This window comes from Lathamus discolor, chromosome 9 (assembly GCF_037157495.1).
Source record: "Lathamus discolor isolate bLatDis1 chromosome 9, bLatDis1.hap1, whole genome shotgun sequence".
NCBI classification, from domain to species: Eukaryota; Metazoa; Chordata; class Aves; order Psittaciformes; family Psittacidae; genus Lathamus; species Lathamus discolor.
Window position 1 is genome coordinate 22,942,690 of NC_088892.1, and position 27,694 is coordinate 22,970,383.

Here is a 27,694-nt window from a genome sequence, read left to right on the forward strand (position 1 = left end):
GAACACATCCTGCCTGGGCCCTACCAGAATGGCTTGCCACTGAAAACTGACACTGCTTTCCAATTTACCACTGTACAGCTCGGGTTAGAGGGAAATAAACACTTTGTGTGTGTATACATATATATATATACACACACATATACATATGCATAAACATACATATATAATCCACACACGGTTTCTGTCTCAATCCATTTGTCAGTAATAAATAACTCAGTAATAATCTCTTTTACCCCTATCACCATTTCTGCCTCAAATCCCTGTTATTTGGGAAAGGACCTTCCTGCCTGCAAGAAGGTTTGGGCAGACTTCAGAGCTGAGCCCCATCTTCCTACATGACTGCAAACAGAATCTTCCATGCTTCCTTTTCCAGTGACAGCTGCATCTTGGGTACCATGAGGTTCTTTCCCAAAGACACGTGGCACAGCTGCTGTAATTTGTCTTCACATCTCATAGCTTAGAGTTACAGGCGGAAAAACACGTATCGCAAGGGAACATCCCCACTGTACGCTCCTGCACGCTGAAAGGGCTCCCTCTGCCCCAAGGGGGATGCTGCAAATAGCCTGAACAGGTTGAAGCAGCACAGAACCCCAGACTGGTTTGGGCAGGAAGGGACCTTAAAGCTCACCCGTTCCACCCCCTGCCTTGACCCTTGGATGTCCTAGTGTCCTACAAATTGGCTCCAATGCCAATTTCCTACCGTAGCAGGGCAGTTTAGGCTGTCACTAAACAGAAATGGGATTTAAGCCATTTATAAGTGATTCAACAGGATGTGTTGGTATCAGGTAGATTATAGTTATTGGGAGGTAGGTTACAGGTATTAGGCTTTCTCCTTACTATAAAGGGATTAAACCAGTGTGAAAAGTAATTGCTAGCTTCTGGAAGTATGAGATGGTTCAGTTCTGCAAGGTCTCTTTAATGGCCAGTAAAGATTACTTATTCTCTCCTCTGCTCTCGTGCCTTAACGACTGCCTTACACATGCTCCAAGAAAATGAATCTGCTTTATCTTGACACTTTTGATAAATTCTGGCTCTGCAGAAATCCTGTTTACTTGTTTTGCTTGCAAATGGTAGGATGCAATGAAGAGGATATTTATTGCCAGAGCTGCTTGGGAACAGTTCCACAAAACTCTTTTTTTCATGCAAAAAAAGATGTGTGAAGTGAACAGAAACTTCTTTTGTGGGGAACAGTTTGGACGCGTTCCTCCACAGAGAGCCCTGTGGGAAAACGTTGGGGAAATTTCACTTTTACAGTCTGCAAACAAAAACAATCCCAAAGTTTAAAGCCATTTCTTCCTTTTTATACTTAAAATAGCAGCAACAAAAAAAAAAAAAAGCTATATTAAAAATTAGTCAGAAATCAAACATTTCGAGGCCTCAGAACGACTCAAATTGGCCCAAGATTAGTTCCTGCTGAGATTTATAGTTTACATTTATTTTTTACACTTTCTGAGATTTCACACAGGGAAAAAAATGGACTCCTGAATAACAGTTGTGGGCAGGAAAGCTGTTTCCCACCTAGCACTAGCTATGTTATTAGGCTAGCAGGGAAAGAGAGAGAGAGACACCATGCTCCTCTCTGGATCTAACAGCTTCTTCTATCATGCTAAGATAAAAACGTGTGAACATCAACCACATGGAATACAAGTTCTTTGTTTTTCTTTTCCTAATGAACTGTGCAAAGAATGCAACATAATTATGCTTTCAAAAGAAACTACTATGCTACCAGAGATACTAAAAAAGCTCTGTTCTTTGGCTGGCACCCATCTCTGCAAATGCTGTCACAACAGTCTCCAAACTGTCACTTCAGCAACTGCCCCTCATGGGAAAAACATATTTCTTCCAATCAGACAAAATTCTAACTCCATGTTTGAAGAGTATAATTTGATCTTTTCTCTAGGAACTCATTAACCACTTGAGTTTAATTATTAACATTTGCTTTTAAAATTCACTGAATTAACTACCAGTTGCGTGAGTGCTTTGGCGAGATGATGCCTATTGCTGCGGTACATGGGCATGCTACCGGGGGAGGCGGCGTGGTCCATGTCCACCTACGAAACTCCTTGGAACATCAAAGAGATGTATCTTCCACCTCTGGATGTGCTAGCAGCTTGCTGGATGACTCGGGGCAGGTCTCTCTGCATCTGTTTAGGATGATCAGGCTCAAATGTTTGTTACTTGCATACCAACCCCCCAGATTTTTGCTTCACAGCAAAGGAATGGAACAAAAGTTCCTTTTTTGTTTCCAGATTTGACACATTTAAGCAGCCTTAAAAACAATCAGTGATACAAAGGAGCTGGCTGAAAAATAAACCCTTCCAAGTTCCCAGTGTCAGAAGATATTTGCAGATGAATAAAGGCATAAACTTATGCAAGAACTTCTACATAACCTGTAATAGCAGCCTGCACAAGACTCAGGGGCTTTTGTTATTTCTGCATTTAGTAAAGTCAGGCGTTACATTACTCCTGAAGTCCTTCTGCTTTGACAAGCAGGTATGACTGACAGCCTCTAAATGCTCTGCTCTTCATAATAACCATGATTGACAGCCCCTTGGTGTATAGCCCAGTCAGCCCAACAATGTTCTTGTTCTCTAATAATTACCTGATCATTTTGTTTTCACGTGATGCTGCTGGTTATGGTTCAGCTAAGGGAGAGTCCTCACAACCTCCCAAAAGCTTGTTTAACCTGTGTTGATCTGCTGCTGCCTGATTCTGTGGCGGGGCTGGGACTGCAGACATCAGTGCCCAAGGTGCACTGGCTGTCAATCTACTGGTAATTGATGCTTTCCCTGGAAAACAGAACATATTAAAGCCCAAATACGTGACAATCTGTGTATCATTTTGGCATATATCACTCACACAGTTTTTGTACAAAGGGAAGTGTTTCTTAACTTAACAGTCCCTGGAGCACAACAGCATAGCTAGAAGTCTGTATGGCGTTGGGTCAGCGCCTCGCGTAGGATGGAGCCTGTAGCTGAGCTCCGTTCACCACAGTTGATTGCTTCCAAGCTGCTCAAGATGGAGCTTATTTAACTGCTGCTGAAAGCAGTGACTGAGATTTTTCCATCTTGCACAAAGATGATCCTCAAGAACACTCAGCCCAGGGACCGGGTTGTGTGAGTCACTGGCAGAAAATCATAACCCGGTAGGGTCACTTCTCCGAGTATTTTCTGATAACTACAAAATGAAATGAACTATATTATGTTCTTTTTATATGAAGCGAATCAACCATAACACTGTGCACTAGAGAGTGGCAATCTTAGTTAGAAAATGCTCTGCCCTTTTACCCTTGTACTAGGCATAAATCCAAGCTGGCATTCTCCTGAAGTATGAAAGCAGCTTCTTCATCCCTGACTTGATTTGCAGCTGGGATGGAAGCAGACAGGGCTCAGAAATGGAAACAACATTGGTTTGGATTTTCAGCCTAAGAAGACTCAAGAATCTCCAGGATTTTTTGCACACCCATAAAACCGAACTTGGCAGAACAGCTTGAAGTTGAACAAAATGCTACTCCCACATCAGAGTAGTGCTGGGAATGAACTTCACACTGGGGAACTCGATTGCCAATTTACCTATTTTTGATGCCTTGAGAATGTTCTTTCTTGATTGCGTTAAAAACCTTACAAACCCACCTACCCTGCCAGGAAGGAAAAAGGAAAAGATTTCACAGAACAGTTTGGGTGGGAAGGGACCTTCAAAGCTCATCTCGTCCAACCCTCTGCATTGAGCAGGGACATCTTCAAGTAGACCAGGTTGCTCAGAACCAGCCTGGCCTGGAATATCCCCAGGAATGGCTTTGAAAGTCTATTATTACATTGAATCTAGTTACTCTTAAAGGACTAACGCCTGAAGAAGTAAGCTCAGTCTGGAGGTTCCCAGACATTGGCAGTTCTGCGTTGTGGTGCTGAAGGGAGTAAGCAGGTATCAGAAGGAGAACACTGAGTGTCCTGGGATTCTGCTTTGTGAAACCAGAACTGTGGACCCTGAATGCAGTTTTGTAGCAAACCTCTTTGGTTGCCTTTTCAAAGGCCGGTCTAACGTTTGGGCAGTGCACCAGCAGACACTATGCATCACCAAACATGCTACAGATGCAGGGCTTGGGTTTGCATACATAACACTGGAACACCAAGTTTTTTGTTCACATTTACTGCTATGGAAATCAAGAACACAGTGCACAGATTGTATAGCCAAATGGGCCAATTCTGCTCGTCAACATTTGTTCACACAGATTTAGGGGCTACGTTGGGTCCAACTGAACAGTTGGGTCTTTATTCTTTGTTAATTTGCTTTCTAGTTCTTCTGAATTTCACCAACATAGAACTGACCATTTCAGCAGTGTATTATCTATGGTCCTGACCCCAACCTCTAATTGCCCACAGAGCTAGTTCGCATCCTGGAAACATACCCAGCATCTTCCAGAAGTTGGTTTCAGGATGATAAACTGTGTACAGACCAATGAATCATTACAATGACAATGCAGTGTCTCACTACAGATGGAGGAAACTACTCATCGTACGCTAGATACAAAGCAGAGGACAAAAAATTCAGCCATATGTAACTTATGCAAACACCACAAACAAGAGCTACACCCAGCTTCTCACAGCTCTTAAGTCAATGGCATCTCTGACCTCTTCTTTCAAGGACTTTCAGGATGTCTTACTGAATTCATCCCGCAATCCCTCACCTCCAGCTGGGCCTCAGAGACTCCTGTAACCCAGTGCAATCATTTTGGCATGCCCAGAATCTGTTTTGGCACCTAAAGCTCTGTTCCACATGTGCACAAGCTCTGGTTGCTCACTAAAACGTACCAGAGAATGGAATAACCACCATACATGTAAGCCTTTTGTGGGGCACAGAGATGGTAGGGAGGACCCATGCTTATTACCTAGGGACCCACCCCACCATTGACAGCAAGAAAGAAGTTCCCAAGCAGGTAGAGAGCAAACATTCTTCTCTGCTATCTAAGCCACAGCGGTGTGTGGAACACAGGCACTGAAAACACAACATCTCCAAACCAGCAGAGATGCTGGTCTGCAGCGGGTAAGAGTTTTCTGTGCATCCAGAACTTGTTCAAATCTTTAACAACTGGAGTCCTTCTGGTGCTTCGCACGAGATTCCCAGTCATTTCCTTAGCACAGACCAACCCCTCCCAGCCACATTGTCCCCTGGGTCCTGCAATTCCTACACTTCACAGATGGGGCGATTCTGCTGCACCAAAGAGTAAGATGAAGAAAGTATTTAATGTATTTTTAGGAGCAGAAATGAGCCAATTCTTCGGAAACCACCAGCTGCCCACAAACAAGCTGAAACTCCTGCCTATGGAAGAAGCGTTAGCACCACCTCATAGCAAACAGCTACGTAACTACAGTATGTGTTGTACCAGAGAGATCAAACTAAGACAAATTAGTGCTCAGTTTTGAGGTTTCTTCTTTGCAGTGCATGGGATCATCTTTCCCTTCACCTTTTGCTCTGCTTCAGTTCATGTGCCTCATCCCACTCCCACTACTTCTACCCTGCAATCCCATAAACCCCAGATGAAACTCCTGAGAGCAGTAAATTAGATAAACTTATTATTTCTTACTCAATAAAAGTTACTGATTCATCCAAGTTTATTCAATACGTTCATGATCCTCATAGGAGCTGTGATGATCCTTGTTTTCTAACAGGGACATCTTCAGCACTGTTTCATGTTTCATTGTGGGAAAAAATTGAGTCCTGTCAGTTGAGGTAGTCTTAAATCTTGACTAAATTACTTCCGTCCTCTCTAACTGTTGCATTACCAACAGATACTCTTCCATCCTCTTCCCATTCACGTTTCCTTACAATCACGTTCTAAAACTAGATGCTACCGAACCAGAATTTATCTAATTTCCAATTTCACTAATAATTTATCAGATCAGCTAAATCAGTTTCGTTTAGAATTATAGGCTTAGTTACATAAGACAGATTTTTCTCTCTATTAAAAATGTTAAGCTGCCTAAAAGGAACTAATGTACTAAACTTTAATCTCTGTTCAAAGTCCAAATATATTATTATTAAGAAGTAATCTTAAATTGACAAGAACGTGTTTAATTTTAGACATTTCCTTTTAATTTAAAATTAATTAAACAAGAATGGAAGTAGCAAATTGTGTTATTGAGTATAACAGACCTTGCAAAATCAAACTAAAGCATTTTAACATTCCGGAGCCGATGCTGAAACAAGCCTGGGTTTGGATTGTCAAAAATGCTACGAAACATGAACATAATCTTGTCAATCAAGACAAAAGCTGTGGTACTGAAAGACACAGAGACCTTCAGCTGTCCGAGTTTAGCTCCAGAGACAGGAATGTCACAGGAGCCAAAGGACAGCATCGGCAGCATCTGTCACCTGCCCCTACGTGTTCTGATCTTCCACACATGGGAAGGCAGACTAAATAACCACAAGAACATCTTCCGATATGACTTCTTGGAAGCAACATCCATCCATCCCTATGGGTTTCCTAACTCTGACGCAGCTCTGCAGGGAGCGAGCAGGCACAGTGTGCAACTGGGGAGCAAAGCTCCTTGGCTTCAGAGGCAGCAGCTTGTGCTGTTAGCCTGGGAGTCTCCAGCCTTGCCCCGCTGCTGTGCATCACTCCTACCAGGGCACGAGCTCCTCCCGAGGCAAAAAAATCACATCACTTGCTCATTACAGATTATCCCGACTGTTCAACCCCGATTTCTCTGCTTCATCACCAAGCAAAGCCAAGTACTTTGGTTCTTTCAGTCACTATTGACAACAGAAACACCCTGCTGGTTGGCTTGGCTCTGTGGACCATTTTTCTAGCCGAGGATTCAGGGGCGTTTGAGCAAAGTGAAGGAGAACAGAGCGATGACGTTGGGCTTGTCCCATTTCCAGGCAGAGTGGCAGAGAGCCAGTTCCCAGAATTTTTCTGAGAAGCCAATTGATTCATGCTTGTCTCAAGTCCCAGTATCCTTGTGAGAAGCTGTCAGAGGGCAGCCAGAATAGCACAGTTGCTTCACCTCCTGCCAAACACTGAAAGAAAAAGGGGCTGCATTTCAGTCACAAACAAAACCGGGGAACTGTCCCAAGGAACCTTCCCCAAAGCTCAGATTGTACCCAGGAACGCAGCGATCAGTCACCGCTGCAGACCAACAGGCTAACCAGCTCATCCCCACGTCTTCATGACCCGTGGGTTGGTTGGACCCAAGATATCCCTGGTGAGCAGCACAGCAGGGTGGAGAGTCACGCTGAAGAAGGCTCCCAACAAGATCCTCAGTAAGTCTTGCTTTAAACCAGGCTTTAAGGTGTCCCATGGCCAATGCTGCCAACTTCCCTCTCACACACCCAGCCAGTGGCATGCAAGCTGCCAAAATGGAGAGGAAGAAAGAGCAAAATGGAGAACACCACGGCCTGGGTTTCTTTTGGCTTTGCAGTCTTAGAAATGAGCTTGTGTCAAATACAGAGAGAAATGGGACTGTAATTTAGACATGTTCTTTCTTTAAGTGAACCAATTCGCCTGACCGTATTTCAAAGCATCTTTAAGACACCAGTATATGGATGTATCTTCGCAGGAATACTTCTACAGAAAGGCTGACAGCTAATTTAGCAGGACTCCATTCCAAGTTCTTACACAGCAACTCAATTATCTGCAGACTCTCAGGCAGCCTTTCAGCCACACAATGGCTGCGTAACACGGGTAAACACACTGACAGGCAATTCACAAGCAGAGAAATCAAGACCAACTGTCTTGGAAATAAAATCGGAGCTCTGCAGCCGAGCAACCAACGTGCCCCAGCGGGGGCCATGCCTGGCTTCCCACCACAGAAAGCCTGGACTGTTACACTTGAAGTGTCCAAGCTTTTTGCTCAGGGACAAGAGCAAAGCTCACCCTTCCACATCAGCTGGACCTTTCTGATAACCACTCTGTTTGCGAGGCTGGAAGTAGTAACAGAAAGGCAGAAAACAGAGGGAGATGATAAAATTAAGATAGTCTGGAATGTATTTCACAGAACTTCCATGCTTCAGTGCTGTTCCATCAGATAACTGGGGGACAGCTTCAGGCATGTTTTAGACTGGTTATTCATCCTGCCTGAAATTCATCATTTAGAAGCTGTATCAGTTTACCAGCCCAGCTCTTTTCAATTCCACCCCTTCCCTTTACTTCCTTTCTCTTCCCCTTCCTTCCTTCTTCTTTTTCAGCTGTGATATTCACTGTCTAATAACCGAGTTGAATTAGTTCCCTAATGGGTTCAGGAAAGGCAGGATTAATGCAAGAGAAGTGCTGGGAACATCCAGCTGTGAAGGCAGGGTGGGGGATCCCAAGCAGGACCACTCCTCTCAAGAGCAGGTGGATGCTCAGCAGTTAGCTGAGCAGAAGAGCTCAATTCATCTTACGCAGCTTCAATGTAACCTGAATATCACTGCTGTCCTATGCAGCCAACATGGAAAGATATTCTCTACAGCTGCCTGACACAGACTAAGCTAGATGCCTGAATTTCAGCAGCCTGAATCTGAAAAACATGTGACGGGTCATGGAGCATTTGAGTTGTGAATTGAAAGCAACTGTAATGTCTGAGACAGTTTCTTCAATGCTCACAACTGAATTCAAATTGAAAGCAACAACCAAGAGGCTCAAGCCCAAGCGTCTCTACCTGAGGCAGTATTGATCTATTAACTAAAGGATAAGGTGGAACACGTCGTACCTCAGGAAATGCATTTGTTCCAAAACACATTAAGGCTGTCAACATTTTGTCTTGCAAGTTTACAGCATGGCCCACAAACCAAAACCACTGCCATGCCATAGGATGCAATAAAACTGCTTTAACACCGATGGCAATGCTATAGAGAGGAAAGACACAGGGCCAGCGCCTGAAATAAAACCCTTCTGGGGCTGGAACCACAAGGGATTAACTTTTATAGTTTATGTGAAGTGAAAAGTTCAGATTAGAGCACCTTGTTCCTTCTGGCATGAGAAAGTCCTGTTTGACTCTGCTGCGTATAATCTATGACCACTGTTCCTCGTTTCTCCATCACCTCTGTAAATACACACGTTCGTTACAATGCTCATTCACCCCCTGCCCACCACAGGGAGGCCTTTGGCCAAAACTGCCTCTAGAGCTCCATGGGAAGCGCACAGGGACAGAACCTTGGTATGGAGAAGAGCTCTGCTGTAAAGGCAGCGCAAGGCTTCGGCAATCAAAATACATCTTGCACTACAAATTGGTACTTGGCTACATCTTTTAATTAAGCAAAACATCTATAGTAAATAATTACTTAGTATTCCAGGGTAAAACTTGCTTGTTCTATTTAAAGCAACATCAAAAAAGAACAAATCAAGGCCTAACCAAAAATGCAGTGCATTTTCTATGCAGGAGAATAAAGTTTCTTGCTCAATAGCATAGAACACCACTAAACAAGAGGTGCATTCAAAAGACATCTATATAGGCAGAAGTTGCATCCCCCATACTTAAAACACCTAGAAGTTCTATGTGATGTGAACTATTAAGCTTGTGGCAGCAGCATACTACTGACTGCCCAAAGAATACGTTTTGCTCTCTAGGAAATCCAATAAATAACTGTCCGTATGAAACTGTGGTTTATATTTCCCATGAGAAGCCAGGAGTAGCCAATACCAGTGACACAGTGGTCAACAGGAGAAATCCTCCAGTAACCTACAGAAACCCTCCAATCCTTCTTCAGAAAATGCCCTGTTAAAACCATTGGACTCCTTGCCACGCAGTGCTGTGAATACTACATTTTAGAGCTGAATAAACAATTAAATTAATGAGAGGGGAAAAATCCATTCAGGGCTGTGAGGCAGATCCGACTGAGGGAGTCCCCAGGCAGAAACTGCTGGAGCCTGGGAGACTACAGGGCTGTGTGCTTGCCCTCGGCGCAGTGCTAGGCCTGCCGGAGTTAGTGCTGGAAACAAGACACTGTGCTGGATGGAGCTCTGGACTGACCCAGCAGACACGCTAACGCCAACAGCCCACAAGAGAAGAAATGGGCAACTCAATCACGCTGCTTTAATATGCAAACAGCCAGATCTGGTGCTTGCATACAGTCTAATGAAGTAGAGGCAAAAATGCATGCCTGTTACACAGGGTGGAGTTCACCACAGCTGAGAACAGAAGCACTCTTTGGACATTTCAATGACACCTTCTTGCTGCGCACCCAACTCACTATGCTAAACATCTCACGACCAGAAATCAGGACACGCAGCAGATGACAGGGTTTTGTGGGGTGCGTGGGGTGATTTTGTTGTCTCAAAGAACCTAAACAAGCTGACTGAAGCCAAGGCGAATCACAACCCCAAATCTGTAATTTCGCTCCCTCCCCAGGGCCAAAGGATTTGGTCTCCTGACAAGAGGGAAAAGTCCAAATTCTCCGTCTGAATGTAACAAATGATGCTTGGAGACCACAAGATGAAGCTCACGCTGTAGTGGAAATCTGTTGCGACCAGTGCCCTGGGGAACCACTCAGTCTGTTCTCTGCATGGTTCAACTCCCTCACCACAGGCTGGAAGCTGGAGAACAACCCATCCTGCTGGGTGTGATATTTTTCACTGCTCTACAGTTCAACTCCTTGGAAGCTTATCTTCCCCATTGCCTACTGCTTTAGTGACCTTGGAAAACGTAGATAGAGATTATAGTAGCAGAATACTAAAAGGATTATTGCTTTTATTATCCTACTATTGGGAAGCTGATTAAAAGCATGTATCCTTCCACAAACCACCCTGGGCATTAGCACTCTCAGCTGTCTTACAAAAGGTCACCGAGCAGGATATTAAACGCAACCTTAAGTATTGAGCACTCTCCCATTGCAGCACAGATGTCCTCATGGCAAACGCCACAGGGAGCTGTCTGCCCCTAGCCCAGGAGTCCTTTTTTCCTTCTTACCAATTGCAACCACAGCAGCTCGGATTTCCACACGAAAACCTCGTTTTACCAAGAGCTAAAGAACGGCGGTGGGTGATGGAGTTGTGTAAGTTCAGCCAGATCTCGTTTGTGATTGGCCCTGGGAGCCACTCCACCAAGCCACAGCGAAGACACCGGCTCAGTCCCCAGAACACCTCCCTGCTGTGTGGCAATACAAAGCCAAAACAACCGTGCGAGAACCACCGGAGACATCACCTCATGTTTTCACAATGGCAAGCTAAAGGCATTTTGCAAGGTCTGAAGACGGAGCCTTCAGTACTTTCCCATGATTGAGCAGGCTGTTTTCTAGTGTCATGCTTCATGTAGCTACCAGCTGCTTTGGCATGAGGTAGAACAGCCTCATGTCTCCTCCTACCACGTGGCAATGGCAAGGAATGGACCCCGATACATTCAATAAAGAATAGAATCAGAATCAACCAGGTTGGAAAGAGTTTAAAGTTCATCACGTCCAACCATTGCCAAGGCCACCACTAACCCATGGCACTGAGGGCCTCGACTGCATGGTGTGCGAACACTTGCAGGGATGGCGACTCCAGCACTGCCCTGGGCAGCCTGTTCCAGTGCCTGAGCATCCTTTAGGTGGATAAATTCTTCCCAATATCCAGCTTAAACCTCCCTTAGTGCAGCTTGAAGCAGTTTTCACTTGTCCTATCTCTTGTTACTTGGGAGAAATGATAGGACTTCTCCTCACTCCACCCTCCTCTATCCAAAAGCATGAGTGAATCTGAAGCATAAAAGAAGCTAAGATTATAAAAAAAGCTTAGTATAAAAGAAGCTAAAGATTCCCCCAAACCCAGAAAGAGGTCAGACAGGGAGAATCCGCTCCCAGTCTGCCTTGTCTGTACAAAGTACCAGTTACAAAATCAGTGCATGTAAGAATGAGTTGCAGTGGTCATCTCTCTAAGCACCTAATATGGTCACACATCTCCTTTAATGTCCTAGCTTTTACTTCATACCTGTTAGCAATGCAGATGCTGGAACACCGGGTGTTCAGCTGAGGGTAAGAGCAGATTGCCAAATGGATGCAAATAACTCACAGAGGCTGAAGCTATTTTCTCTGACAGCCTCTGCCTCTCCTTGTAATAAATCACTGGTTTATGGAAGAATCCCCAACAAGGTTACAGAGCACCACGGGTCAATGGCATTGCTGGGAATAAAACCAGGTGAGGGTCAGCGGTTTTCCTGCTGGTATTGGCCCAGAGAAGCAAAGGAGTGCTGCTGGCTGAATCATTATGCAATGGAGATAGCCCATCTTTCTGCAGTCATCTGGGGGTGTCAGAAGAAGCTAAGAATAAACCAGGAAAAGCCTGTGGAAAGGTGTGATAAGAAGTGAGCTGAAAGGAAGATCTCTCAAGGTACAGCAAGCAGACCCTCACTTTCGCTTAAAACACACACTTACCCAGCCTCTACTAGATGACTGCAGATGATAATCACATATTGCAGCTACAATTACTGATTAACCTATCCAGGAAGAGCTAAAACAAGCAGAGGAAAGTAGATGTTAGGAACAATAGTTACATCCCTGTACATACAGGATACACTAGGGTTGCCAAGCTTAAGAAAATAGGTAGGTGCCCCCTCCTGCTCATTACAGGGAGTTGTGAAGCAAACTGCAGCACTTTAAATCCTGCTTATCCACAAGCTGGATAAATTGAGATTTCTTTCTTCTTTTTATTGCTAGCCTCAAAAGAACATGCAAGCATATTCAGCAGAGAAAGCAGGCCAGCACTGACCTCTGCGCAGAAGGAGAGCTGGTCAATAAACAGAAGCCAATTAGGACATAATTGTGCATTCCTAGTTAAGAAGCTACCAGGCAGCAGAGAAAGGAGAGGAGAACATGACTGTCCAAGTATGACCAGTCTTGCCAGCACAGGCTGGGGCAAATCCGCTGTTGTGAATGAGATGCTCTTCAGGTCCTTGCCTGCAAGCTGAGGAAGTAATAATCAGACCCTGGCAATTAAAAAAGTAAACCTGGGTTTGTGCCAGCTTCAAGCCTCTTGTTTTCCTTGTTAATCAGAGCAAGAAATTTCCTTGCTCAGAAAACCTCTGCAATTCTGTAAACTCCTGGAAGCTGCTGAAAGCCGGGATTTCTGATGATCTCCTGAATTAATGGGGAAGCTTTGGGGTAGTGCAGCAGGGAAATTAGCACTTAAACTGTACACACACAGGTCAGGACTCACAAAGAACTCTTCATTCTTCTGAGACACACAATATCTGCTTCAGGATAAACTGAGGAGTCCTGTGCTTGGTCCCACTTCCTCTAAGCACAATGGAATTATACCAGTCCAAAACCTGATAGAACAAGATTGGAAGCAAGCCCAGGTAATAAAGGGTCGAATGAAATCCAATGAAAAGCTGACCTTCACTTTGTTGCATCTGAATTTTTGCAAGAGGAAAAAATCTCAATGCCTTTCAAAGGACAATGCAACGTGTGATCCAACTTACGCTGCACCAAACCCTGAATATACCTGTCTATTGAAGTGTCTAATACCAGCGAGAATCAAGAGCAGCAGAAGCCAAGCTTGGATGGAAATCTCTCTTCCAGAAGTCACTGATGCTGACTTCTTGCACTATTAGCAAAGCACCCGTAGGTAGAAGAAGCTTTTAATTAAATGCAGCAGGAAAGAGTTTCAGTGAAATTTATTTCCAGGGTTAAAAAACCCCCAAACAAGCAAAGGGCTGCTCAGCATAAGAAGTAACGGTCTTGTTACGGAGCAGAAAGACTCCTCATGTTCCCTCTCCCCAAAGAAATAAAGCTCTGTAGACGCTGAGCACATTGATAGTCTGCACCCTCCTGGTGCTCTGATTGACTTGGCCTCGCTGTCAGTAGGGAGCTGGAACAAAGGAAGGGTGCAAAACCAAGCTGAAACTGAGCAGCCCATTTCCAGGCGCTACTGCTGGGACCAAGAATAACCACTGCTAAATATTTAGCTCATGGCTTTCACAGTGGACAAGCAACAGCTATTCTGCAGCTCGCACGCTCTTCAAAACACGAGAGAGGGGCTTGGAACTGGATGAGCTTTAAGGTCCCTTCCAATACAAACCGTTCCATGACAAGGGAGAACAACGGGGTCCTGCTGCATGTTTCAGGAGGCATTTACTGAGCCGGGTACAAGTCAGAGGGACGCGATTTCTCTAGTAATGTGCTTATCACACTGAGGATCTGCTTTTGGCAAAGAAGAGCACTGCAAAGATTCCCTGAAGACGTAAACCCAGACATTTCATGATTTGAAGACTGTACTTTCCTTGTTCCGCTCTACCCTAATAATGCAGCTGGTTCTATGTAACCGGTGACAAAAAAGAAACTGGCAAACCTGCGAGTGTTACACAGAGAAAAGGGGATTAGCATTTCCAGATTGCTTCTTTTCCCTAGAAACATCAGTTTCCTACCACCATTGCTTGGCAGAACACAGGAACCTTCATATACTGAAGCAACTAATGATGGCTCAACGATACACGGGAGCCTGAGAATAAGATAGGAACAGATAAGGAACCTCAGATCAATCTTACAAGCATCAGAAATGGGTTCTGTAGGCAAAGAAGCGATAGATACCATGTTTTAATGGGTTTTCCCTTGCACTATTCCATACTGTTGCCTGGAAAACTCCCACTGTTTTCCCTCGGGTTTAATAAATGACTCACATACCAGCTAGAAGCTTTCAGAAGCACTTCACTGAAGAGCAAGGACTGGACTCATGGCCAGGGGCCTCATTCTTTCTAGCTATCACGTTCTAAGAAAGCCACTGCCCTGCACAGATCAGCCTAGGTGCACAACCTGCTTAGCCTTGGCCTCAGAGCAAACCAGGAGTAGGACATGGGCTGGTTCATCACGGCTATGTTTCGAATTCAAGGAAATTAATGTTTCCCCCCAAAAAATTCTCATCCTACATCTGTATTTGAATTCACAAATGGTTCCTGATAGAAATAACATGTTGATTAAGTCATCAAACAAAGCGCTCCCTGGCACCGGTAGCAGCGAGGCAGCAGCTGTTTCTAAGAGCAATTGTACATCAAGTGCAAAAGCTGGCAAGCTCCCAGTTAACATTTAGTTACCTGACCAGGTGATCGTTTTCAGCAGCAAGAAATGTGGAGTCAGCAGGATTTTTTCTACCCAAAGTAGCCAGAAGGAAAGGAACCTCTGCTTTCCATTCATTATTTAATACACTTGATGCAACCCTTATGTTCACAGTCTGCAGCTACACTGAGAAACATAAGTGATCCAAAACCTCCAAGGACCTTAATCGCTACAGAACATGCAGGAGGAACTTGTTGACAACAGCAGCAGTAATTTCAATCTGCTAGCACTTTCAGAGACAAATAGCTCTGTATAAAACCCAGCTAGAGGAGGCTTCCCCTCCTCCTGGTCCCTGAACACTGACACTGGGACATCCTACCCTACACTCACTGGGTGATGGCAGTGGGTAACTACCATAGATGATCACATGGAGCACACTGGTAGGAATGGGGGCCTTTTCTCTCCTGAAAGAAGTACGAAGCAATTCTAGAGCAACCATCACAGGCAGAAATGCTCCCCCAGAGACAGCGCATGTGTCTCTTTACAGTGTTTTTATTGCTAGACAGTAACCATGGATTTTCATGGCAATAGTTACTCTCTCTGAAATGAAGAAGCTTCACCGCAAAATCTACAGCAATAACGTGCTGTCAAGGCTTTTCGGGTTTGGTTCTCCACCAGGAAGTTATTGTCTCACAAATTTCTAGGCAAATTCTAACAAATCATTCCCACCCCTGCCAGGAAAGGAAAACCAAATGTCTTCCTCGAGCAGAACCTGCACAGAAGCCTCTGCATCCTCTTTAATGCCATTCCTGGAATAAACGTCTTTTTGAAGTTTGTTCTTTTATGGACTTGCCCAAGTACTGGGAATTCCTCAAACACCGAGGTAAGAGTCTGCCCTTTGAAACACTCACTGGTTACCTCTGCTGCCAGCGCCAGCACCCACCACTGGTTCTTGTTCTACCTTTTCTTGAGGAGTCTCTCTCAAAGTAAACTCTGGCCACTTGGATCTGCTGCTGCCGAAACCTCTACGGAATCAAGGATTTGTTGACAAAACTGGCACCCACGCAGAGCAAAAACCATCCCTGCTCTACGTGCATCAGAGGAGGTGCTGCAGCAGCCTGCAGCTTCACACACAGAGATGGGAAGGCAACGTCTGCTGCCCTGCCAGCCCCATGGGCAGCGGTGTCTTCCTCACTTTGCAATGGTTTTAGCTGCATCAGTCTACAGGGAAATGCTTGTAAAATTGTCTGTGCTCAATGTCCAGCTCTGCAGTGTCAGTCTCAAATCACAGCATTTCTAATGCAGGGTCACAGAAGAGGATGCAAACCCAGCTCAGTCCTGCAGTTGCAGGGAAGAAGAAATGTTGGCAATAATGGAAAGGCATCATCAGTATTACCGTGATGAAATGTTTGTACTTACTGCACTGGCAATTTTTCCAAATGGGTTGGCTTAGAGACAAATCTCTTGCACTGATTACTAAATTATTTTCTTTACAAAGGTCTAACAGGCTCTGTTTTCCAGATGAATGGCCTGAAGCCACTTGTTTCAGAGTTTCAATCCCCCGAGATTCACCTTGGGCAGTAAAGAAATGAGACAGACAAACACTGAAACGCTCTCTGTGTGAACCAGCAGTGGCTTGGCTGATGAGAACACTTTAGGTAAAGTACCTTTCAATTTAAAATAAAGACAGAGATGAACTGCAGCAAGGTAAAAGACACAAGAAGTCAGAAGCAGCGTTTGCTAACAAAGCATTTTACACCAAGTAAACCCTCCTAAAAAAGACCTTGGCTTCACCATATCTCACCTCGTCTCCTCTGGGAGAGCTGCCTTGCCAGGCAAATTCAGGGCAGTGGGCTGGCATTGCCACTTCCCCAATCCAGTCAGCCCAGCTACAACCAGACTCCTGGGCTGTCCTATCCCCACTGCCTGCCCCCAGAGAGCAGCATCCTTCTTATCCAGACAGACAGTAATGCAGTTACTGGTAGGCTGAGAGAGCTGGGCTGGGGCAGCCTGGACAAGAGAAGGCTCCTGAAGGGGAGACCTGAGAGCAGCTCCAGTGCCTAAAGGGGCTGCAGGGAACCTGGAGAGGGGCTTGGGACAAGGGCCTGTAGGGACAGGCCAAGGGGAATGGCTTGAACCTGCCCGAGGGGAGACTGAGCTGAGCTCTTAGGCAGAAGCTCTTCCCTGTGAGGGTGCTGAGGCGCTGGCACAGGGTGCCCAGAGGAGCTGTGGCTGCCCCATCCCTGGCAGTGCTCAAGGCCAGGTTGGACACAGGGGCTTGGAGCAAGCTGCTCCAGTGGAAGGGGTCCCTGCCCGTGGCAGGGGTTGGAGCTGGAGGAGCTTTAAGGTCCCTTCAACACAAACCATTCCATGATTCTGTGGTTCTATGACTTGCCCATCATTTATTCATCAACACTTACTTTTTTCTTGGAAGAGGGCACCTTTGCTCAGCAAGGGCAGCTCTTCGCAGCCTCCTGCACATCTGGTGCGTGGTGATGCAGCTGAGAAGGAAGAGCCCTCCAGGGACCAGGGCAAGTACCCCACGCTCACGCAGTACCAGCTAGACCGGGCAGCATGGCAGGAAATAGCAAAGTTCAGCCCCTCTGGAAGCTGCTCCACAGAGCATTTGAGGCCCGGATATGGTGATGAGCTAGGACAGTTTGCTCTGCTGTGATTCAGGGTCTTGCTAGCATGCCTCCAGTGGGCTCCTTCCAAAGCACTCTGCTCTTGTGGATGGCACCAGGCTGAACTGCTCACCAGGGAGGAGGCTCGAATATGCCAGGGAGACCTTTGGGGGAAGAGAGAGAAAGGGAGGAATGAAGAACCATGCTCACCCTTGAAACTGAAATCGATCTGTAGCTTCTACACAGCACATTTCCAACAGCCCCAGTAAATGAGTCCATTAGATAAAATCCTATTAATCGGATGCCTTGATCAGCTGAGGCTTACTCAGAATTTGTGCTGGTGTTAGTATCTGTCACCATAGTTCTGGGTAATTCAAACCTCACAACACCAAGCAAAACCTGCCCATAATTAACAGCTTCAAGTTCAAGCAGCTTTCATCGTACAACACCAGCAAGGGCTCGCACCACTCTGCACTCCCCTTTACATGGTCATTTAGCCTGGTTTACATCTGAATTTCTTCTCCGGGCTCAATCAATGCAAGCTCTCCCTGGTTTGAATTGCTCCCCTGACACACAACAAACCAGCTCCAGCCAGGAAGTTCTAATCTGTCACCAAAGTTTTCCAGCAGTCAGACCCCTAAGCATTAACTTTGGTAACTGAAGTACCCGATGTACCAGCAGAAGGGAACACAACAGCATATTTCTGTGCAGCAGGGAGAACTTTACCTTCTGCAGGCCCTGGTGGACTATCAAAGCCAGTATAGCGTGTTGCATGACGTTGCAGCATCCCCAGGCTAGAAAAGTAAGTAATATGAGTCAACCACAAAGGAAAACAAATTCAAAAGGTCATTAAAAAGCCTCAAAAAATTAAACAAATACATTAATTGCTTAAAACCTCTATGAAAGAGCAGAGTTGAGTTTTACTGTAGTAGTTATGATATGGCTTCAGTAATCAAACCAAAACTTGGCAGGCTTCCACCCCTGCTTATGTTCCCTGGTTATGTTTGCAGCATCATCAGACACCCATCTGAAACCTCAGAAAGAAATGAAAAACCAGCCCAAAGCAGGAGCAGCACAGAAACAAGAGCATCGTGGAGGCACTGACATCTATCAGCATGGAAAAAAGGGGAGAGTTGCTGAATGTACTGATCTCAGCTAAACCACAGACCTACTGTCCTACCAATATACCAAGTACCAACCTATCAGGGCCCTTGGAAGAGGGGAGAAAGACAAGTGTCAGGCACAAGAAACTTGCACAGTGCGTTCTTGTAGAAGAGGATGCTGTGGTGGAACAGCCATTGCGTGTTCTTGGCTCTGCATCATTGCCTGTTTCTAAGGACCACAAAACCTCTGTCTTTAAAATGGCCTTTTTCCAACAAAGTGCCTCTGAACTGGCAACTCCTTCACCAGCCGCCTACAGGTACGACAATGCCGGCTGATGAGAAACCGAACGCGCCCCGGCAGCGTGTGCCCACAGCCCAGATGCCCTGTGCGCTGGGGCGCACCCCCAGAGCGCGAGCAGCAGGTCGTGGCTGGGGTTGGAACTGGATGAGCTTCAAGGTCCCTTCCAACCCAGACCAGGCTGGGATTCTGTGACTCTCTGATGTAATTTACATTGCAAACAGATCACAAATCCCAGTGAAGACTTCTCCCTGCTACCATGTTGAGGCCAAACGCACTCACTTTCAAGGCCATCTCGGCATGCGACAGAGACCCAGATTAGCCCGTGAAAACAGAGTGCCGCAGCTGCTCTGAGGCTAAGACAAGTGGAACCCCCAGCCCTCAGCATCAGCACTGCACCGTTCCTCCTCTTGTATCTTTTACAAAATGGCCTTCCAGGGATGCAGTTTCCAAAGCCTTGTTGGTGACACACAGCTAGGGGAAACAGAATTTACAGCGATTAGAGCAGATCGGATTTATGGACTAAACAAGACAGATGATGCAGTGAAGCAAGGAATGAAATGTAATGAGGCCAAGGAAAACTTAAACACAAGCCATATTCCAGCCTAAACAGCAGTCTAAAAACAGACAGGAAATAGAATCTAAAACAATTCACATAACATTAGCAGCATTATAAGGGAAAACCAGAAAAGATCTTGCAACTCTGACAGACTTCGTAACAGAGTAAAAACCAATGGGAGTCCATAAGGCAGGTTAAGAGGGGCTGTTGAAATACTTGTATGAAAGGTTCGAACCCAACCCTGAGAGATTTCACGGGTATCAAGTTATATTTGGGCAACTTTAACAGTCACGTTCAATCCTCCTAAAGCCTGCAGGATCCAATCACCTTCGGGGATGTGACAGAGACACAATAGCGAGGGGTTCTCCCACAATGAAAAGGTGAAGCAGGGAATGAAACTGGCTTTGAGGAGAACAGGAGAGAGGAGCCAAGAGTTTGAACTTGTCCCTGGAAGAGCCTTGCAGTCTGGGAGTCACGGCTGAACTGGGCTGAAGACAATGCGGTGTCAAAGGGTACACCGGTTCAACCAAAACAACATTGCAATAGATTTTAATGCAGAGAATTCCTTTACAGACAGGAACATCCTTACGCTGTAAAGGCCCGCTGTACATACAGCATCACAACGGATCTCCTCAAACCCAGCAACTCATTAGCTGTGCTCCTGACTAGTTTCTTAATTGGGCTCAGCAGTAAAATCATCATTCAGATGTGAGCAGTTCTGCTGCTCAACCTCTCATCTATTTTGAAAGCTGAAACAAATTCCATAAATATTTAAATTAAATATAATCTGCATTTGCTTAGGGATTTTCAGTAAGAATTAAGTTGCCATTCCCCTGAAATGTGTAAATCTTTAAAGCCAGAGCAGTAGCAGGATGAAGCCAGGGCATTTCAGATTCTGTACCTTTATGAACACACTTCTCAGTGTACTGCAGGCCCAGCTTGGTGCTGGAGTTGGGCTGGGGCACGAGAACTCAGAATCAGCTCTACAAAACCCCCCAGAAACTACCGAACGGTTTAAAAACTTCATTTCAAACTGCTGAGGCTGAGACAGACACAGGGCTTCACGCAGGGGTTTCTCCACATCTATTTCTATTTCAAGCCTGGTTTCTCTAAACCTTCCTTCCACAGTCAAAACCCTGAGCCTATGACTCTGAGTCCGCTGATTTCTTCTGGGTCTGATGAAGAAGCCTCACACAGGTGCCTATGGCTGTGGGAAGAAAACCCCCTATGTTGGCTTCACACCTTCTTCCAAAACAAGTAAGTTACAATTCTGCTTCAGGCAAATACTGATCCTTTGCACGAGGGTCCAATATCTGAATCCTACCCAGGGACTCCCCAGGGAGACCGAAGGAGTAGCCAGGAGACCTGAGAGCATGTCCCCCGCACACCAAACCGGCTCTGAGGATGCCCATTGCAGAGCATCCTCCTCAAGCTCTGTGTGAATGAAGGAGGGAGGAATCACAGAATGGTTTGGGTGGGAAGGGACCTTCAAAGCTCACCCAGTTCCAACCCGCTGCAATGAGCAGGGACATCTCCAACTGGACCAGTTTGCTCAGAATCACATCCAGCCTGGCCTGCTATGTCTCCAGGGATGGAACACCCACCACCTCTCTGGGCAACCTGCGCATTTCCAACCCCACCATAGCACAGCCAGAGAAAAGGCATCCCATCACAAACACGTCTGAGAAGGAAAAAAGTACATGCAAGACACTGGATAGCAACAAATGAGCGGTCTGTAGCCCAGGACTGAGAACAAAACCATTACAGAGATTTAATTAGAAAACTAGCTATTAAAGTAGACTGCAGTTGTTTAATAGTAGTTTGTCAGTGAACTAATGTCATTAACTGTTGGACAGAAACAAGGGCAATGCTGTGGTGACAGAAAAAGTAACCAGAGAAAAATGAACTGCAAAAGTTATAAATCACAGACTCAATTGCAAGTCTTGTTCTCTTTTAGCCCACAAACCATTTAAAATGCTCTTCTATTTGTTCTAGTCACTGAAAGTATGAAATATGGTGACTGCCGCACTGCCCTGGGCAGCCTGTTCTGATGCCTGAGCATCCTTTGGGGAAGGAATTGCTCCTCGGCTCCATCTAAACCTGCCTTGGTGCAGCTTGAGGCCGGTTCCTCTTATCCCATCCCTTGTTTCTTGGGAGCAGAGCCCAGCCCCTCCTGGCTCCATCCTCCTCTCAGGTGGATTTTACTAACTAAAGCACAGGAAAATAATTATTGTACAGAAAATGGCTTTCAATTTTCCTTTGAATGGCTTCGCGGCCCATAAGAAGACTGTAAAAAGAGAGCTGCGTATCTCCAGGGACCTGATTCAAAACCTCGAACTCGTACCCAACCGGACACTTGCTGATCTAGGCTAAAAACGACCCAGCACAAAACCCCAGCTCAACACCCCACAACAGCAATTCCCACACACACCGAGAAGAGGGCAGATTCACCCTCATTTTGATGAGAAAGGGCACAATTTTGACACCGAGCTGCCTGCTCTCCAGTGGACACTGAGCAACTCAGAGCAGCACAGACAAGAGAGCATTTCCAACCTGCCATCCACCTAACTCCAACCTGTTTCACCAGGTCAACAGGTGACATCCCGAGCCCCATTAAAAAGTCCGTGTGGGCAGTTTCAGATCTGCACGTTTCCTGGAACACTCTTAGGAAAGAGAATAAAGCACAGCAGAGCTAAGAGTGACGGATGAAGCTTTTCCACAGCCAGAAAGAGCAGACAGTAACATTCTCCACCCTACTCAAGTTTCTCATCCAGTGGAAGTTGGCCCCAGGCTGAGATCACGCTGGGTGCAAAGCGGCAGATCCTGTGCCACCGAGGTAGGGTACAGCAAACACATTAAACCCACAGCGATTCTAAACAGGCTCAGCTTTGCCCTGTCATTTCCCTTTGCACTGCAGTCCTTGGCACAGAGAACAAGACAGATGCAAGCATCACCTTTCGTTCTGTCCCTCAGACACTTCTCCTCTGACAAAGACTCCAATTAGCATTCCTGTTCATTATCCAGTATATCACTCATCCTAATTCTAGTGCAGCCACCCAGTTCCTCCCCAGATTAGAGGAATGTTAATGATGCTTTCTGTTACTATCAGCTTTGCATAAGAAAGGGGGTGGATTTCTTGAATATTAGGAAACAACATTCCCTTCCTGAAACATCTTGGAGAGAAGACTTCCCTTCTTCACCAGTGAGGTTCAGCTGGACTGCCAGGTCAGGAGATGCCTCCTCTCCCTGACGTGTATTTACCTTATGGCCAACAGAGAAGTGGCCCAAGTGCCCTTACCTCTATCCTCTTCTGTAACAGAGCTAAAAATCATCCCTTGAAAACATGGAACCAACTCCACATGTGAGACATCGATTTGCTTTGGTGCATGTTGGGGTTGTTTCTCCCTTCCCCTAGAGCAGGGACTCAGCCCACGAGCCACCACACCAGCCCCGGGATCAGCACAGGTGGAAGGAAGGGGAGCTGCTGCTCTGGAGTACGGAAAGGTGCGAGCAGCATCAGCTCCGTGCTGCACCTCCAAAGCACTGCAAGCTGAACCCAACATGGGCACCTAAAGCGCAGAAAGCATCACAGGGAACACTATGCAGACCAGAAGTATCTAAAGAGAAGTTTGACCTAGGAGCCGCTGACTGCAGCCAAAGTATTCCCATGTGAGTAACTGATGTTAACCCTATTGCATGGAATCATAGAACGGCCACAGTTGGAAGGGACCTTAAAGCTCCTCCAGCTCCAACCCCTGTCATGGGCAGGGACCCCTTCCACTGGAGCAGCTTGCTCCAAGCCCCTGTGTCCAACCTGGCCTTGAACACCCCCAGTAACAGCTACCACTGGCTGTGTCATCACAGGAACTTCCGATGTTGCTATGTTAATAGCAAACCCTCATTAGCAACTCAACTTTTTCCTAACTTTCACATTTCTTATTTATTAGATGGCTCATTTTAACTGCAATTTGTGTCAATCTCCTTCTGGATGAAAGCTGGAATTCCATTAACAATACAGAAACAAATTATTTTAATAGGTGCACTGGCTACAAAACCATCAAACATGATTTGCATTTAAATGGGAGTCATCATATGAAGAAAATTATCTCCATAATTAGCGACTTGAGCCAATTGTTGCTGATCACAATAAGATCAAAGGGCTACAAAAGACCTTACCTCACCCATACCTCTGCCTAAGAAAGGATTGATGATAGATGCTCTTTTGAATTAAAAGTTCGCAATTAAGTATAATTTCATGTGTTTAGCTAGAGAATTCCCTGGGTTGCAGCTTTCTTTACATGTTAATAGGAAATGTTTTATGTTTAAATATTGGGTTTATGCAAATCTAAGATATTATGATGGGTTTAAATCCTAATATTAAACAATGAGATGCAATTTTAATTCTGAGGCGAATTATTTCACGTTTTGATTTCAAACAGACAAACCAAGTTTAAGTTAAAAAGACACAGAAACCACACCACTTCAGGGCCCTGGAGATGGAACCAATCTGAAGGATGATATCAACAAGAACAAGCACACTTAATTCCCAATGGCTCAGTAGCAGATGGGGCAGGAAACCTAGTCCAGCACCCCCACACAATCAATTCACAGAAGCAAATAGGGGACATCACCTGGGCTGAGCAGGAAGTTGGGCACTTCTCGGATCCTCACTAGACTCAAACCCACTCCTTCAGTCCCTGTTTCTCCCTGGATCCCGTTGACCGGCTTGCCGAAGTGGGAAAACTCTCTGCATGCCACTTGCCCTGGCCGTTTTGCCACATCAGCACTGCTCAGCATCACCAGTGTGACCCACGCTGGTCTCAGGAGGGCCCCTGATGCTCAGAAGTCTTATCCCCCTCCCCAGCGATGCCATCCCTCCAGCTGGCAGCGAAGGCCATAGGCCAGCACATATAGGGAGGCCCAGGAGAGAGCTCCTTGATCCCCATGCAGCAGAGCATCGCCCTGCTCTCAAACCTGCCCGGAGCAAACCCAAATGCCAGCTAAACCCAAGCCCTGTGACAAAGCTGGGCTGTGAGCTCAGCTCCGGGCTGCCATGGCCATGGTGCAGGCAGCTGCAGAGCTGCAAGGTCTGGCTTAAGTTCTGAGCTTTAGTTCAAACAGGAATTACCCTGTTTGAAGCCCGTAAAGATCCCTTTTGGCTTTAGGCTCTCTTAAAGCAAGCATAAATCGTTAGTGTTTTGTCCTGGCACCAGGCTTTATACTTACTTTGTGTTACCATGAATGTCTGCCAACAGGGAAGAGAGAGAAACTCGGGTCCATTAGCCATCCTTTATTTTTCATGATCTTCCCAGAAGTCATTGCCCACACTGTTCTGATGCATCTCTGCAATCCTCATCCAAGTCTTTGAAAGCCCTTGCTGCAGCCCTGGGATATCTACAGCTTTTAATCCTGGGTGACAGCAGTAACAGGCAGCAAACAGAGAGCTGAACCTCCGAACAGTATGACTGGCAAGAACGAATTCTGTGTTAGCTTGTCTTTTCTTCACAGAATGCCACGCACTGTCCATGCTGCAGACATCATATAAGGTACCGATTCATAACGCAAGCAAAATGAAGGAAGTGGCATTTTATCAGCAGGAAACAGTTGGGTGGAATCTAAGATAAGTGCTCAGGAATGCTCAAGTGCTCTTACCCCAGCAGCTCAGAGCCACAAGTCTAATTCTGTCACCATCTAAAAGCTACTGAGCCATTCCTATTAACACGGACGTGCTTATTTCTGTCCCCTCAGGTGGGACTTGCCAAAATGATCGGCCAAGTGCCCACGGAGGGGAGAAGAAACACACACCAGGGCTCCTGCAGAGGCACTGCCTTCACAAAACGCTTATTCACCGTCAGCAGACCATGAGGCTATGTTCTGCACTGGCAGCTTTACGACCTGGTCTACCTAAGACAGGAGAAGGGCAGCTTATTTCATTTCATCTGTAGTCTTTCAAGGTAGTCTCAAGAGAGTTCTTTAAGCACACTAAGCCATAACAACTGACAATGTCTGAGCCACCTGGTTTTAGATGTTAAGGTGCTTTCTGTGGATTTTCCCATTTACCAGTTGATTTGGGTTTTTTTTTCAGATTAGAACATTATTTTTATAATCACAGTTGTGAAATCTCTTCTGAGGGTTTTCCCCTTTAAGCACAGGATTCCAACTTGGTTTTAATGGAAAATTATAGAGCCTTAAAACTTGAGTTTCCTGTGGGAAACACTGTCACTGCAAGGTCAGTACCAATGAATAATAGTTCAAACTCATGGAAATGCATTTCTTGTGAGGCAGCCGAAACACCTCATGACCTGACCGGTGCCAGGAGCTGAGCAGCTGCCACTTCCAGCTGATTTTTAAACATCACCAGTTTGGGAATTAAAACCTCTCCTAGACACAGTATGGCCAGGACTTAGAGTGAGACCACAACGGGCATCTCCTTCCCTGAAGCGAGCCGTTACCTTCCGTATGATTTGCTCATACAGAACCATAGAATCCCAGAGTGGTTTGGGTTGGAAGGGACCATAAAGCTCATCCCTTCCAACCCCTGCCCCGGGCAGGGACCCCTTCCACTGGAGCAGCTTGCTCCAAGCCCCTGTGTCCAACCTGGCCTTGAGCACTGCCAGGGATGGGGCAGCCACAGCTTCTCTGGGCACCCTGTGCCAGCGCCTCAGCACCCTCACAGGGAAGAGCTTCTGCCCGAGAGCTCATCTCAACCTCCTTGGTTTAAGTTTGAACCCATTAACACTTGTCCTATCACTGCAGTCCCTGATGAAAAGTCCCTCTCTGGCATCGTTATAAAACTCTGCTCTCCATGTTTTAAGATTCCTCAAATCTTAAAAATGAAAACTGAATTGCACATAATCCTGACAAATGCAATAACAAAGCAGCATCAGAGAACTCATTCACCTTTCCCAATCAGTTTCTGAGGAATAACTTTGCAGGCACATAGTATCAGCTCCACACCACGGGCTACTCAAACGTCGTGTTTGAACAGGCACCAGCCAGCCCTTTGGAAAGCCATCATCCCAGTCCCTCTGTCTGCCTCAGTCCAAACCACAACGTTTATTTAAAGGTTCTGCAGCGTTTCAGAAGGCTGCACAACATCATCCAGATAAACCACACTGCAGAGGAAACAGAACCAGGGAAAGGGCAGGCACTGGGGAAAAGGATGTGCTCCACAAGATGCCTACCAGGGCATAACTAATGCTGCATGAAGATTCACTGGTGCAAAAAAGGAACTAAAAGCAGTGTAATGAGCCATAGGACCTCACAGCTGAAATCTGCATCTGTATTTTCCTTTGCTGTAAATCATGGAATCATAGAGTGGTTTGGTTTGAAGGGACCTTCAAAGCTCCTCCAGTTCCAACCACCTGCCACAGGCAGGGACACCTTCCACTAGAGCAGCTTGCTCCAAGCCCTGTCCAGCCTGGGCACATCAACCAACCAAGTGGCTGTTTCAATTGTCATAAACCTGGGAGCACGGTGGAGGTTATGCCCCATGGCCAACAACCAACAACTGCAAATAACATGACCTGAAAATGAATCAAATTTACAGTAGTGAAAAGACCCATTAAACATCCCTCAGTGTGGAAGTGCTGAGTCATGGGGTTTGGAGCGCGTGCCAAGGCTGCGTTACTCACCCAACAGATGAACTCCTTAAAAAGACCTTTCATAACTCTTCTGAAAATAATGTTATTTCAATTCACTTGATGAAATTGCCAACATGGACAATGGACAATCACACATCCCTTGCTGCACTGTGTTATGGTGAAGCTGGTCCTACCTAATACACGGTCAGAAGCCCTAATGCGCGTCAATTATTATACAAGGAGGTGAATTAAACATGAAGATTATTTATTTTCCTAACACATTTTAAATACGTATTTACTTGTGCCTGATGAAAATGCATTGGTTTTGCTTGGGAGCTGAAAGGGGCAGGATGCCCGCTGTTACAATGCATTTCTAATTGGACTTTAATGAACCTTGCCAAACTGTTTGATGCAGCTCTCTCACTTTCAAAGACCACTCAGGCCGTGTCTAAAGAATGAGCCTGCATTAGGAGTTAAAGGTTTCCCTTTCAGTGGCAGGGCTGTGCACACGGAGTCTGAACTTCAACCAGAGGCAAACCATTTTTCTTGTTAAAATCAAGCAGAATCAGCACATTGGCCAGACGGAATTA

General features: G+C 45.8%; 1 protein-coding gene across 3 annotated transcripts in view; it reads right to left on the reverse strand.

Moving 5' to 3' along the window:
- HTR2C (5-hydroxytryptamine receptor 2C) overlaps positions 1–27,694 on the reverse strand; it is a 142,371-nt gene that overhangs the window by 51,015 nt on the left and 63,662 nt on the right. For 2 of the 3 annotated variants that reach the window (XM_065689415.1, XM_065689414.1), the window contains exons 2-4: positions 18,288–18,355; positions 17,358–17,725; positions 2,603–2,789 (exon numbers count right to left, since the gene is read on the reverse strand). The gene's annotated coding sequence lies outside the window, so the exon portion shown is untranslated. Of the gene's footprint in view, positions 1–1,403; positions 2,145–2,602; positions 2,790–17,357; positions 17,726–18,287; positions 18,356–27,694 lie in introns of those variants that run through there. The other variant, XR_010614812.1, reaches the window with a different exon arrangement.